A 16,694-nucleotide genomic window follows, 5' to 3' on the forward strand; every position below is an offset into this window, starting at 1 on the left:
AAAGCTCCCTGCCATTTTCATCACAATGCTCCAGAACACTTGTCATCATAATGCTCCAAGACCTTGTCATCACAATGCTCCATGATACTTCTCATCTCAATGTCCTATGACCCTGTCATCACAGTGCTCCATGATATCATTCTTCACAATTCTAGATGATCACTCTCATCACAATGCGCCATGAAACCTGTCAGCACAACTCGCCATGGCCCTTGTCATCACAATGCTACATGATTGGTGTCATCACAATATTCCAGGACACTTGTCATCACAATAATCCATGACCACATTCATCACAATGCTTCATGACCACTGTCATCACAATGCTCGATGACCCTTGTCATCACAATGCTCCATGCCGTTGTCATCAGAATGCTGCATGGCCCTTCTTGTCACAAAGTTCCATGCCATTTTTATCACAATGCTCCAGAATTCTTGTCATAATAATGTTCAATAGACTTGTCATCACAATGATCCATGAATCTTCTCATCACAATACCCCATGACCCCTGTCATCACAATGCCCCATGACCCCTTTCATCACGATGCTCCATGATCCCTGTCATCACAATGTTCTAGAACAATTGTCATCACAATGCTCCATGACCCCTATCATCACAATGCTCCATTCCCTTTTCATCACAGTGCTACAGAATTCTTGTCATCACATTATTCCATAACCGTGTCATCACAATGCACCATGACCCCTGTCATCACAATGCTCCACGACACTTGTCATCACAATGAACCATGCTCCTATCATCACAATAGACCCTGACGCCTGTAATTGCAATGACCATGAGGCCTTTCATCACAATGTGTCATGGCTTTGTCATCACAATGCTCCTTGGCCCCTATAATCACAGTGCTCCAAGACCCCCTTCATCACAATGCACCATGCCCTTTTCATCACAATGCTCTAGAACTCTTGTCATCACAATGTTCCATGACCGTGTCAACACAAGGGTCCATGATCCATGACATCACAATTCTCCATGACCCTTGTCATCACAATGTTCCATGGCTCTTCCAATCACAATGATCCATGACCCCATTCCTCACAATGCTCCTGTGCCACTTTCCTCACACTGCTCCATGCCACTTGTCATCACAATGCACCATGCATTTGTCAGCACAATGCTCCTTGGCCCCTGTCGTCAAAATGCTTCATGCCCTTGTCATCACACTGTTCTAGATCACTTCTCATCACAATGCCCCATACCCGTGTCAACACAATGCTCCACGCACCCTGCCATCACATTTCTATATTACCCATGTCATCACAATGCTCCATGCCCTTGTCATCACACTGCTTCAAGAACGTTGTCTTCAAAATGTTCCATCACCCCTTTCATCACAATGTTCCATGACAGTTGTCATCAGAATTCCCCGTGACCCCTGTCATCACAATGCTCCATGGCCTTTCTCATCACAATGCTCCCAGAAGCGTGTCAACACAGTGCTTCAAGAACCTTGTTATCACAATGTTCCATGACACCTGTTATCACAGTGCTATATGACCCATATCATCACAATGCTCCATGCCCTTGTTATCACAATGCTCCATGATGCCTGTCATCACAATGCTGCATGACACTTGGCATCACAATGTTCAATGATCCCTGTAATTACAATGATCAATGACCCTTGTCATCACAATGTTGCATGATCCCTGTCATCAAAATTTTCCATAACCACTCTCATCCCATGGCTCCAGGACCCTATTCATCAAAATGCTCGGTGCCCCTTGACATTACAATGCCCCATGACTCCTGTCATAACAATGCTCCATGGTATTTGTCATCACAATGCTCCATGGCCCCTGTCATCACAATGCTCGATGACACTTTGCATCACAATTCTCCCTGCCGTTGTCATAACAATCCTCCAGAACACTTGTCATCATAATGCTCCGTATCCTTGTCATCACAATGTCCCATGACCCCTGTCATCAGAATGCTCCATGGCCCCTGTCATCACAGTGCTCCATGATATCTTTCTTCACAATTCTAGATGACCACTGTCATCACAATGCGCCCTGAAACCTGTCAGCACAACTCGCCATGGCCCTTGTCATCACAATGCTACATGAATGGTGTCATCACAATATTCCAGGACACTTGTCATCACAATGATCCATGACCACATTCATCACATTGCTTCATGACCAGTGTCATCACAATGCTCCATGATCCTTGTCATCACATTGATCCATGCCGTTGTCATCAGAATGCTCCACGGCCTCTCTAATCACATTGGTCCTTGCACTTTTTATCACAATGGTCCAGAATTCTTGTCATCATAATGTTCCATGGCCGTGTCATCACAATGATCCATGACACTTGTCATCACAATGCTCCATGACCCCTGTCTTCACAATTCTCCGCGACACTTGTCATCACAATGCTCCAAGGCCCTTGTCATCACATTGAACCTTGGTGCTTTTCATCACAAGGCTCCATGACAACATTCATCACCATGCTCCATGACCTTTTTCAAAACAATGCTCCAAGGTTCTTCTCGTTACAAAGCCACATGTCCTCCTTCATCAAAATGCTCGATGACCATTGTCATCACAATGCACCATGCCACTATCATCACAATACTCCCTGACGCCTGTAATCGCAATGGCCATGAAAACTTTCATCACAATGAGCAATGAATTTGTCATCTTAATTCTCCATGTATTTCTCATCGCAATGTCCATTGACCCCTGTCATCACAATGCTCGATGACACTTGGCATCAAAATGCTCCGTGCCGTTGTCATCATAATGCTCCAGAACTCTTTTCATCATAATGCTCCATGTCCTTGTCCTCACAATGCTCCATGACACTTGTCATCACAATGTCCCATGACCCCTGTCAACACAAGGCTCTATGACTCTTGTCATCACAATGCGCCATGACCCCTCTCATCACAATGCTCCATGGCCCCTGTCATCACAGTGCTCCATGATATCTTTCTTCACAATTCTAGATGACCACTGTCATCACAATTCGCCATGAAACCTGTCAGCACAATTTGCCATGGCTCTTGTAATCACAATGCTACATGAATGGTGTCATCACAATATTCAAGGACACTTGCCATTACAATGATCCATGACCACATTCATCACCATGCTTCATGACCACTGTCATCACAATGCTCGATGACAATTGTAATCACAATGCTCCATGCCATTGTCATCATAATGCTGCATGGCCCCTCTAATCACAATGGCCCATGCTCTTATTATCACAATGCTCCAGAATTCCTCTCATCATAATTTTCCATAGCCGTGTCGTCACAATGCTCCATGACACTTGTCATCACAATGCCCCATAACCCCTGTCATCACAATGCTCCATGACCCCTGTCATCATAGTGCTCCATGATATCTTTCTTCACAATTCTAGATGACCACTGTCTTCACAATGCCCCATGACACCTGTCTTCACATTTCGCCATGGACCTTGTCATCGCAATGCTCCATGAACCGTGTCATCACAATAATCCAGGATACTTGGCGTCAAAATGATCCTTGACCACATTCATCTGAAAACTCCATGGCCTATATAGTCACAATTTTTCATGGCCTCTGAAATCCAATTGCTCCATGTTCCCTTTCTTCACAATGCTCCATGACCACTGTTAACGCAATGTCCCATGACGCCTGTCATCAAAATGCTCCATGACCCCTGTCATCACAATGCTCCATTCCCTTTTCATCACAGTGCTACAGAATTCTGGTCATCACAATATTCCATAACCGTGTCATCACAATGCTCCATGACCCCTATCATCACAATGCTCCACGACACTTGTCATCACAATGCTCCATGGCCCTTGTCATCACAGTGACCCCTGGTGGTTTTCATCACAGTGCTCCATGAGAACATTCATCACCATGCTCCATGACCTTTTTCATCACAATGACCCAAGGGTCTTGTTGTTACAAAACCACATGTCCCTTTTCATCAAAATGCTCCATGACCATTGTCATCACAATGCACCATGCCCCTGTCATCACAGTGCTCGATGACCCTTGGCTTCACAATGCTCCCTGCCATTGTCATCACAATGCTCCAGAACTCTTGTCATCATAATGCTCCATGTCCTTTTCATCACAATGCTCCATGACACTTGTCATCACAATGTCCCATGACCCCAGTCATCACAATGCTCCATGGCCCCTGTCATCAAAGTGATCCATGATATCTTTCTTCACAATTCAAAATGACCACTTTCATCACAATGCCCCATGACACCTTTCTTCACATTTCGCCATAACCCTTGTCATCGCAATGCTCCATGAACCGAGTTATCACAATTTTCCAGGACACTTGTCGTCACAATGATCCCTGACAACATTCATCTGAATACTCCATGGCCTATGTATTCACAATTTTCCAATGCCCCTGAAATCCAATTGCTCCATGTTCCCTTTCTTCTCAATGCTCCATGACCACTGTCAACACAATGTCCCATGAGGCCTGTCATCACAGTGCTCCATAGCCGCTTTCATCACAATGCTCCATGACACCTGTCATCACAATGCTCCATTTCCTATTCATCACAGTGCTACAGAATACTTGTCATCACAATATTCCATAAAAGTGTCATCACAATGCTCCATGACCCCTGACATCACAATGCTCCACGACACTTTTCCTCACAATGCTCCATGGCCCTTGTCATCACAGTGATCCCTGGTGCTTTTCATCACAGTGCTCCATGACAACATTCATCACCATGCTCCATGACCTTTTTCATCACAATACTCCAAGGGTCTTGTCATTACAATGCCACATTTCCCCTTTCATCAAAATGCTACATGACCATTGTCATCACAATGCACCATGCCCCAATCATCACAATAGTCCCTGACGCCTGTAAACGCAATGACCATGAAGCCTTTCATCACAATGCACCATGGCTTTGTCATCACAATGCTCCATGGCCCCTATAATCACAGTGCTCCAAGACCCCCTTCATCACAATGCTCCATGCCCTTTTCATCACAATGCTCTAGAACTCTTGTCATCACAATGTTCCATGACCGTGTCAACACAAGTGTCCATGATCCATGACATCACAATTCTCCATGACCCTTGTCATCACAATGTTTCATGGCTCTTCCAATCACAATGATCCATGACCCCATTCCTCACAATGCTCCTGTGCCACTTTCCTCACACTGCTCCATGCCACTTTTCATCACAATGCACCATGCCCTTGTCAGCACAATGCTCCTTGGCCCCTGTCATTAAATGCTTCATGCCCTTGTCATCACAATGCTCTAGATCACTTCTCATTACAATGCCCCATTCCCGTGTCAACACAATACTCCACGCCCCCTGCCATCACAATTCTATATTACCCATGTCATCACAATGCTCCATGCCCTTGTCATCACACTGCTTCAAGAACTTTGTCCTCAAAATATTCCATGACCAGTTTCATCACAATGTTCCATGACACTTGTCATCACAATGCCCCATGACACCTGTCATCACAATGCTCCATGGCCTTTCTCATCACAATGCTCCCTGAACCGTGTCAAAACAGTGCTTCAAGAACCTTGTTATCACAATGTTCCATGACACCTTTAATCACAATGCTATATGACCCATATCATCACAATGCTCCATGCCCTTGTTATCACAATGCTCCATGACGCCTGTCATCACAATGCTGCATGACACTTGGCATCACAATGTTCAATGATCCCTGTAATCACAATGATCCATGACCCTTGTCATCACAATGTTGCATGATACCTGTCATCAAAATTTTCCATAACCACTCTCATCCCAAGACCTTAGGACCCTATTCATCACAATGCTCCATGGCCCCTCTCATCACACTGCTCCATGATATCTTTCTTTACAATTCTACATGACCACTGTCATCACAATGCCCCATGACACCTGTCTTCACATTTCTCCATTGCCCTTGACATAGCAATGCTCCATGATCCGTGTCATCACAATATTCCAGGACACTTGTCGTCACAATGATCCTTGACCACATACATCTGAGTACTCCATGGACTATGTATTCACAATTTTTCATGGCCACTGAAATCAAATTGCTACATGTTCCCTTTCTTCACAATGCTCAATGACCACTGTCAACAAAATGTTCCATGACGCCAGTCATCACAATGTTCCATGGAACCTTTCATCACTATGCTCCAAGATCCCTGCCATCACAATATTCTAGAACAATTGTCATCACAATGCTCCTTGACCCCTGTAATCACAATGCTCCATTCCCTTTTCAAAACAGTGCTACAGAAACCTTGTCATCACAATATTCCATAAACGTGTCATCAACATGCTCCATGACACCTGTCATCACAATGCTCCATGCCACTTGTCATCACAATGCACCATGCCATTGTCAGCACAATTCTCCTTTTCCCCTGTCATCAAAATGCTTCATGCCCTTGTCATCACAATGCTCTAGATCACTTCTTATCACAATGCCCCAAGCCCGTGTCAACACAATGCTCCACGCCCCCTGCCATCACAATTCTACATTACCCATGTCATCACAATGCTGCAATCCTTTCTCTTCACACTGCTTCAACTACTTTGTCATCACAATGTTCCCGGACCCCTTTCATCACAATGTTCCATGACACTTGTCATAACAATGCCCCATGTCCCCTGTCATCACAATGATCCTTGGCCTTTCTCATCACAATGCTCCCTGAACCGTGTCAAAACAGTGCTTCAAGAAACTTGTTATCACAATGTTCCATGACACCTGTAATCACAATGCTATATGACCCATATCATCAAAATGCTCCATGCCCTTGTTATCACAATGCTCCATGACGCCTGTCATAACAATACTTCATGACACTTGGCATCACAATGTTCAATGATCCCTGTAATCACAATGATCCATGACCCTTGTCATCACAATGTTCAATGATCCCTGTAATCACAATGATCCATGACCCTTGTCATCACAATGTTGCATGATCCTTGTCATCAAAATTTTCCATAACCACTCTCATCAATGCTCGATGACCTTTGGCATCACAATGCTCCCTGCCATTTTCATCAAAATGCTCCAGAATTCTTGTCATCATAATGCTCCATGTCCTTGTCATCACAATGCTCCATGACACTTGTTATCACAATGTCCCATGACCCCTGTCATCACAATGATCCATGGCCCCTGTCATCACAGTGGTCCATGATATCTTTCTTCACAATTCTAGATGACCACTGTCATCACAATGCACCATGAAACCTATCAGCACAACTCGCCATGGCCCTTGTCATCACAATGCTACATGAACGGTGTCATCACAATATTCCAGGACACATGTCATCACAATGATCCATGACCACATTCATCAGAATGCTTCATGACCACTGTCATCACAATGCTCGATGACCCTTGTCATCACAATGCTCCATGCGGTTTTCATCAGAATGCTCCATGGCCCCTCTAATCACAATGCTCCATGCCCTTTTTATCACAAAGTTTCAGAATTCTTGTCATCATAATGTTCCATGGCCGTGTCATCACAATGCTCCATGACACTTTTCATCACAATGCCCCATGACCACTGTCATCACAATGCTCCATGGCCCCTGTCATCACAGTGCTCCATGATATCTTTCTTCACAATTGTTTATGACCACTGTCATCACAATACCCCATGACACCTGCCTTCACATTTCGCCATGGCCCTTGTCATCGCAATGCTCCATGAACCGTATCATCACAATATTCCTGGACACTTGTCGTCTCAATGATCCTTGACCACATTCATCTGAATACTCCATGGCCTATGTATTCACAATTTTTCATAGCCCCTGAAATCAAATTGCTCCATGTTCCCTTCCTTCACAATGTTCCATGACCACTGTCAACACAATGTCCCATGACGCCTGTCATCACAATGTTCCATGGCCCTTTCATCACTATGCTCCATGATCCTTGTCATCACAATGTTCTAGAACAATTGTCATCACAATGCTCCATGACACGTGTCTATCACAATGCTCCATGAGCCCTGTCATCACAATGCTCTATGACACTTGTCATCACAATGCTCCATGACCACTGTGATCACAGTGATCCCTGGTGCTTTTCATCACAGTGCTCCATGACAACATTCATCACCATGCTCCATGATCTTTTTCATCACAATGCTCCAAGGGTCTTGTCGTTACAATCCCACATGTCCCCTTTCATCAAAATGCTCCATGACCATTGTCATCACAATGCACCATGCCCCTATCATCACATTACTCCCTGACGCCTGTAATCGCAATGACTATGAAGCCTTTCATCACAATGCGCCATGGCTTTGTCCTCACAATGCTCCATAGCCCCTATAATCACAGTGCTCCAAGACCCCCTTCATCACAATGCTCCATGCCCTTTTCATCACAATGCTCTAGAACTCTTGTCATCACAATGCTCCACGACCGTGTCAACACAATGGTCCATGATCCATGACATCACAATGATCCATGACCCCTTTCCTCACAGTGTTCCTGTGCCCCTTTCATCACACTGCTCCATGCCACTTTTCATCACAATGCACCATGCCCTTGTCAGCACAATGCTCCTTGGCCCCTGTCGTCAAAATGCTTCATGCCCTTGTCATCACAATGCTCTAGATCACTTCTCATCACAATGTCCCAAGACTGTGTCAACACTATGCTCCGCGACCCCTGCCATCACAATTCTATATTACCCATGTCATCACAATGCTCCATGCCCTTGTCATCACACTGCTTCAAGAACTTTGTCATTACAATGTTCCATGACACTTTTCATCACAATGCCCCATGACCCCTGTAATCACAATGCTCCATGGCCTTTCTCATCAGAATGCTCCCTGAACCGTGTCAAAACAGTGCTTCAAGAAACTTGTTATCACAATGTTCCATGACACCTGTTAACACAATGCTATATGACCCATATCATCACACTGCTCCATGCCTTTGTTTTCACAATGCTCCATGAAGCCTGTCATCACAATGCTGCATGACACTTGGCATCACAATGTTCAATGATCAATGTAATCACAATGATCCATGACCCTTGTCATCACAATGCCACATGAACCCTGTCATCACAATGCTCCATGGCCTTTCTCATCACAATGCTCCCTGAACCGTGTCAACACAGTGCTTCAAGAACCTTGTTATCAAAATGTTCCATGACACCTGTTATCACAATGCTCTATGACCCATATCATCACAATGCTCCATGCCCTTGTTATCACAATGCTCCATGACGCCTGTCATCACAATGCTCCATGGCTGTTTTTATCACAATGTTCCATGGCCCCTGTCATCACAGTGCACTCTGATACCGTTCATCACAATTGTACATGACGACAGTCATCAAAATGTCCCATGACACCTCTCATCACAATTCGCCATGGCCCTTGTCATCACAATGCTACATGAACGGTGTCATCACAATGTTCCAGGACACTTGTCATCACAATGCTCCATGGCTCCTGTCATCACAGTGCTCCATGATATCTTTCTTCACAATTCTAGATGACCACTGTCATAGTCATTGTGATGTCAGGGTTCATGGGGCATTGTGATGACAAGTGGTCATGTATCATTTTGATGACAAGTGTCCTGGAATATTGTGATGACACGGTTCAGGGAGCATTGTGATGAGAAAGGCCATAGAACATTGTGAAGACAGTGGTCATGAAGCATTGTGATGAATGTGGTCATGGATCATCGTGAAGACAAGTTTCCTGGAATATTGTGATGACACCATTCATGTAGCATTGTGATCACAAGGGCCATGGCGAGTTGTGCTGACAGGTTTCATGTTGCATTGTGATGACAGTGGTCATCTAGAATTGTGAGGAAAGATATCATGGAGCACTGTGATGACATGGGCCATGGAACATTGTGATGACAGGGGTCATGGGACATTGTGATGACAAGTGTCATGGAGCATTGTGATGACAAGTACATGGAGCATTATGGTGACAAGAGTTCTGGAGCATTGTGATGACAACGGCAGGGAGCGTTGTGATGCCAAGTTTCATTGAGCATTGTGATGACAGTGGTCATGGAGCATTGTGAGGACTAATGCTATGCAGCATTGAGATGACAGGGGTCATGGGGCATTGTGCCGTCAAGGGGCATAGAGCATTTTGATGAATAGGGTCCTGGAGCCATGGGATCAGAGTGGTCATGGAAAATTTTGATGACAGGGGTCCCGCAACATTGTGATAACAAGGGTCATGGATCATTGTGATTACAGGGATCATTGAACATTTTGATGCCAAGTGTCATGCAGCATTGTGATGACAGGCGTCATGGAGCATTGTGATAACAAGGGCATGGAGCATTGTGTTGATATGGGTCATATAGCATTGTGATAACAGGTGTCATGGAACATTGTAATAACGAGGTTCTTGAAGCACAGTTTTGACACGGTTCAGGGAGCATTGTGATGACTAAGGCCATGGTGCATTGTGATGACAGCGGTCATGGGGCATTGTGATGACAAGTGTCATGGAACATTGTGATGAAAGGGGTCATGGAACACTGTGAAGACAAAGTTCTTGAAGCCGTGTGATGACAAGGGCATGGAGCATTGTGATAACATGGGTAATATAGAATTGTGATGGCAGGGGGCGTGGAGCATTGTGTTGACACGGGAATGGGGCATTGGGATGAGAAGTTATCTAGAGCATTGTGATGGCAAGGGCATGAAGCATTTTGTTGACAGGGGCCAAGGAGCATTGTGCTGACAAGGGCATGGTGCATTGTGATGACAAGTGGCATGGAGCAGTGTGATGAAATGGGCACAGGAGCATTGTGAGGAATGGGGTCATGTATCATTGTGATTGGAAGAGCCATGGAACATTGTGATGACAAGGATCATGGAGAAATGTGATGTCATGGATCATGGACCCTTGTGTTGACACGGTCATGGAACCTTGTGATGACAAGAGTTCTAGAGCATTGTGATGAAAAGGGCATGGAGCATTGTGATGAAGGACGTCTTGGAGCACTGTGATTATACGGGCCATGGAGCATTGTGATGACAAAGCCATGGCGCATTGCGATGAAAGGCTTCATGGTCATTGCGATTACAGGCCTCAGGGAGTATTGTGATGATAGGGGCATGGTGCATTGTGATGACAATGGTCATGGAGCATTTTGATGAAAGGTGACATGTGGCATTGTAACGACAAGAACTTTGGAGCATTGTGATAAAAAAGGTCACGGAGCATGTTGATGAATGTTGTCAGCGAGCACTGTGATGAAAAGCACCAGGGATCACTGCGAAGAAAAGGGCCATGGAGCATTGTGATGACAAGTGTAGTGGAGCATTGTGATGACAGGGGTCATGAAGCATTGTGATGACACGGTTATGGAATATTGTGATGACAAGAATTCCGTAGCACTGTGATGAAATGGGAATGGAGAATTGTGATGAAAGGGGTCAGGGAGCATTGTGATGACAATTGTTGTAGAACATTGTGATGACAGGGATCATGGAGCATAGTGATGAAAGGGGCCATGGAGCATTCTGATGACAACGGCATGCAGCATTGTGATGGCAAGGGTCATCGAGCATTGTGATGACAGTGGTCATGAAGCATTGTGATGAATGTGGTCATGGATCATTGTGATGACAAGTGTCGTGGAGCATTGTGATGACAGGGCTCATAGAGCATTGTGATGACACGGTTATGGAATATTGTGATGACCAGAATTCTGTAGCACTGTGATGAAAAGGGAATGGAGCATTGTGATTACAGTGGTCATGGAGCATTGTGATGACAAATGTTCTAGAACATTGTGATGACAGGGATCATGGAGCATAGTGATGAAAGGGGCCATGGAGCATTGGGATGACAGGCGTCATGGGACATTGTGTTGAGAGTGGTCATGGAGCATTGTGAAGAAAGGGAACATGGAGCAATTGTTTTTCAGGGGCCATTAAAAATTGTGAATACATAGGCCATGGAGTATTCAGATGAATGTGGTCAAGGATGATTGTGACGACAAGTGTCCCGGAATACTGTGATGACACGGTTCATGGAGCATTGCGATGACAAGGGCCATGGCGAAATGTGAAGACAAGTGTCATGGGGCATTGTGAAGACAGTGGTCATCTAGAATTGTGAAGAAAGATATCATGGAGCACTGGGATGACAGGGGCCATGGAGCATTGTGATGACAGAGGTCATGGAGCATTGTGATGACACGGCCATGGAACATTATGATGACAAGAATTCTGGAGCATTGTGATAAAATGGGCATAGACCATTGTGATTAGAGGGGCCATGGAGCATTGTGATGACAAAGGCATGGAGCATTGTGATGACAAGGGTCGTCGAGCATTGTGATGACAGGGGTCATAGAGCATTGTGATGACACGGTTATGGAATATTTTAATGACCAGAATTCTGTAGCACTGTGATGAAAACGGAATGGAGCATTGTGATTACAGGGGTCATGGAACATTGTGATGACAATTGTTCTAGAACATTGTGATGACAGGGATCATGGAGCATAGTGATGAAAGGGGCCATGGAGCATTGTGATGACAGGGGTCATGGGACATTGTGTTGACAGTGGTTATGGAGCATTGTGAAGAAAGGGAACTTGAAGCAATTGGATTTCAGGGGCCATTAAAAATTGTGAATATATAGGCCATGGAGTATTCAGAAGAATGTGATCAAGGATCATTGTGACGACAAGTGTCCTGGAATATTGTGATGACACGGTTCATGGAGCATTGCGATGACAAGGGCCATGGCGAAATGTGAAGACAGGTATCATGGGGCATTGTGATGACAGTGGTCATCTAGAATTGTGAAGAAAGATATCATGGAGCACTGGGATAACAGGGGCCACGGAGCATTGTGATGACAGGGGTCATGGGGCATTGTGATGACACGGCCATGGAACATAATGATGACAAGAATTCTGGAGAATTGTGATAAAATGGGCATGGACCATTGTGATTAGAGGGGCCATGGAGCATTGTGATGACAGTTGTCATGAAGCATTGTGATGAATGTAGTCATGGATCATTGTGATGACAAGTGTCGTGGAGCTTTGTGATGACAGGGTTCATAGAGCATTGTGATGACACGGTTATGGAATATTGTGATGACCAGAATACTGTAGCACTGTGATGAAAGTGAATGGAGCATTGTGATTACAGGGGTTATGGAGCATTGTGATGACAATTGTTCTAGAACATTGTGATGACAGAGATCATGGAGCACAGTGATGAAAGGGGCCATGGAGCATTGTGTTGACAGGCGTCATGGGACAATGTGTTGACAGTGGTCATGGAGCATTGTGATAACAAGGTTCTTGAAGCACTGTGTTGACACGGTTCAGGGAGCATTGTGATGAGAAAGGCCATGGAGCATTTTGATGACAGGCGTCATGGAGCATTGTGATGACAAGTATCATGGAACATTGTGATGAAAGGGGACATGGAACATTGTGATGGCAAAGTTTTTGAAGCAGTGTGATGACAAGGGCATGGAGCATTGTGATGACATGGGTAGTATAGAATTGTGATGGCAGGGGGCGTGGAGCATTGTGTTGACACGGGCATGGGGCATTGTGATGAGAAGTGATTTAGAGCATTGTGATGACAAGGGCATGAAGTATTTTGATGACAGGGGCCAAGGAGCATTGTGGTGGAAAAGGCATGGTGCATGGTGATGACAAGTGGCATGGATCAGTGTGATGAAAGGGTCACAGGAGAATTGTGAGTAAAGGGGTCATGGATCACTGTGATTGGAAGAGCGATGGAACATTGTGATGACAAGGGTAATGGAAAATTGTGATGTCATGGATCATGGACCCTTGTGTTGACACGGTCATGGAACATTGTGATGACAAGAGTTCTGGAGCATTGTGATGAAAAGGGCATGGAGCACTGTGATGAGAAGGGTCATCGAGCATTGTGATGACAGTGGTCATGAAGCAATGTGATGAATGTGGTCATGGATCATTGTGATGACAAGAGTCGTGGAGCATTGTGATGACAGGGGTCATGGAGCATTGTGATGACAATTGTTCTAGAACATTGTGATGACAGGGATCATGGAGCATAGTGATGAAAGGGGCCATGGAGCATTGTGATGGCAGGCGTCATGGGACAATGTGTTGACAGTGGTCATGGAGCATTGTGAAGAAAGGGAATATGGAGAAATTTGATTTCTGGGGCCATGAAAAATTGTGAATACATAGGCCATGGAGTATTCAGATGAATGTGGTCAATGATCATTGTGACGACAAGTGTCCTGGAATATTGTGATGACACGGTTCATGGAGCATTGCAATGACAAGGGCCATGGCGAAATGTGAAGACAGCTGTCATGGGGCATTGTGATGACAGTGGTCATCTAGAATTGTGAAGAAAGATATCATGGAGCACTGGGATGACAGGGGCCATGGTTCATTGTGATGAGAGAGGTCATGGGGCATTGTGATGACATGGCCATGGATCATTATGATGACAAGAATTCTGGAGCATTGTGATAAAAAGGGCATGGACCATTGTGATTACGGGGGCCATGGAGCATTCTGATGACAACGGCATTGAGCATTGTGATGACAAGTGTCAACGAGCATTGTGATCACAGTGGTCATGAAGCATTTTAATGATTGTGGTCATGGATCATTGTGATGACAAGTGTCGTGGAGCATTGTGATGACAGGGGTCATAGAGCATTGTGATGACACGGTTATGGAATATTGTGATGACCAGAATTCTGTAGCACTGTGATGAAAAGGGAATGGAGCACTGTGATGACAGGGGTCATGGAGCATTGTGATGACAGGGGGCATGGGACATTGTGATGACAGGGACATGGAGCATTATGATGACAAGAGTTCTGGAGCATTGTGATGACAATGGCAGGGAGCATTGTGATGCCAAGGGTCATCGAGCATTGTGATGACAGGGGTCATGGAGCATTGTGATGACAAATGCCATGGAGCAGAGAGATGACAGGTGTCATGGGGCATTGTGATGTCAAGGGGCATGGAGCATTTTGATGAATAGTGTCCTTGAGCCATGGGATGAGAGTGGTTATGGAAAATTTTGATGACAGTGATCATGCAACATTGTGATGACAACAGTCATGGATCATTGTGATTACAGGGATCATGGAACATTGTGATGCCAAGTATCATGCAGCATTGTGATGACAGGCATCATGGAGCATTGTGATAACAAGGGCATGGAGCATTTTGATGATATGGGTCATATAGCATTGTGATAACAGCTGTCATGGAACATTGTGATAACAAGGTTCTTGAAGCACTGTGTGGACACGGTTCAGGGAGCATTGGGATGAGAAATGCCATGGAGCATTTTGATGACAAGTGTCATGGAACACTGTGATGAAAGGGGACATGGAACATTGTGATGACAAAGTTTTTGAAGCAGTGTGATGACAAGGGCATGGAGCATTGTGATGACATGGGTAGTATAGAATTGTGATGGCAGGGGGCGTGGAGCATTGTGTTGATACGGGCATGGGGCATTGTGATGGGAAGTGATCCAGAGCATTGTGATGACAAGGGCATGAAGTATTTTGATGACAGGGGCCAAGGAGCATTGTGGTGGAAAGGGCATGGTGCATGGTGATGACAAGTTGCATGGAGCAGTGTGATGAAGAGGCACAGGAGCATTGTGAGGAAAGGGGTCATGGATCATTGTGATTGGAAGAGCCATGGAACATTGTGATGGCAAGGGTCATGGAGAATTGTGATGTCATGGATCATGGACCCTTGTGTTGACACGATCATGGAACATTGTGATGACAAGAGTTCTAGAGCATTGTGATGAAAAGGGTATGGAGCACTGTGATGAAGGGGATCTTGGAGCACTTTGATTATAGGGGCCATGGAGCATTTTGATGACAAAGCCATGGCACATTGTGATGAAAGGCTTCATGGCCATTGCGATTACAGGCGTCAGGGAGTATTGTGATGATAGGGGCATGGAACATTGTGATGACAATGGACATGGAGCATTTTGATAAAAGGGGACATGAGGCATTGTAACGACAAAACCCTTGGAGCATTGTGATGAAAAAGGTCATGGAGCATGGTGATGAATGTTGTCATGGAGCACTGTGATGAAAAGCCCCAGGGGTCACTGTGATGACACGGGCCATGAAGCATTGTGAGGACAGGTGTCGTGGAGCTTTGTGATGACATGGGTCATCGAGCATTGTGATGACAATTCTTCTAGAACATTGTGATGACAGGGATCATGGAGCACAGTGAATAAATGGGCCATGGAACATTGTGATGACAATTGTCCTAGAACATTGTAATGATAGGGATCATGGAGCATAGTGATGAAAGGGGCCATGCAGCATTGTGATGACACGGCCATGGAACATTATGATGACAAGAATTCTGGAGCATTGTGATAAAAAGGGCATGGACCATTGTGATTAGAGGGGCCAAGGAGCATTCTGATGACAATGGCATGGAGCATTGTGATGACAAGTGTCATCGAGCATTGTGATGACAGTGGTCATGAAGCATTGTGATGAATGTGGTCATGGATCATTGTGATGACAAAGTTTTTGAAGCAGTGTGATAAAAAGGGCATGGAGCATTGTGATGACATGGGTCGTATAGAATTGTGATGGCAGGGGGCATGGAGCATTGTGATGATAAATGCAATGG

This window comes from Eschrichtius robustus, chromosome 7 (assembly GCF_028021215.1).
Source record: "Eschrichtius robustus isolate mEscRob2 chromosome 7, mEscRob2.pri, whole genome shotgun sequence".
Lineage (NCBI taxonomy): Eukaryota > Metazoa > Chordata > Mammalia > Artiodactyla > Eschrichtiidae > Eschrichtius > Eschrichtius robustus.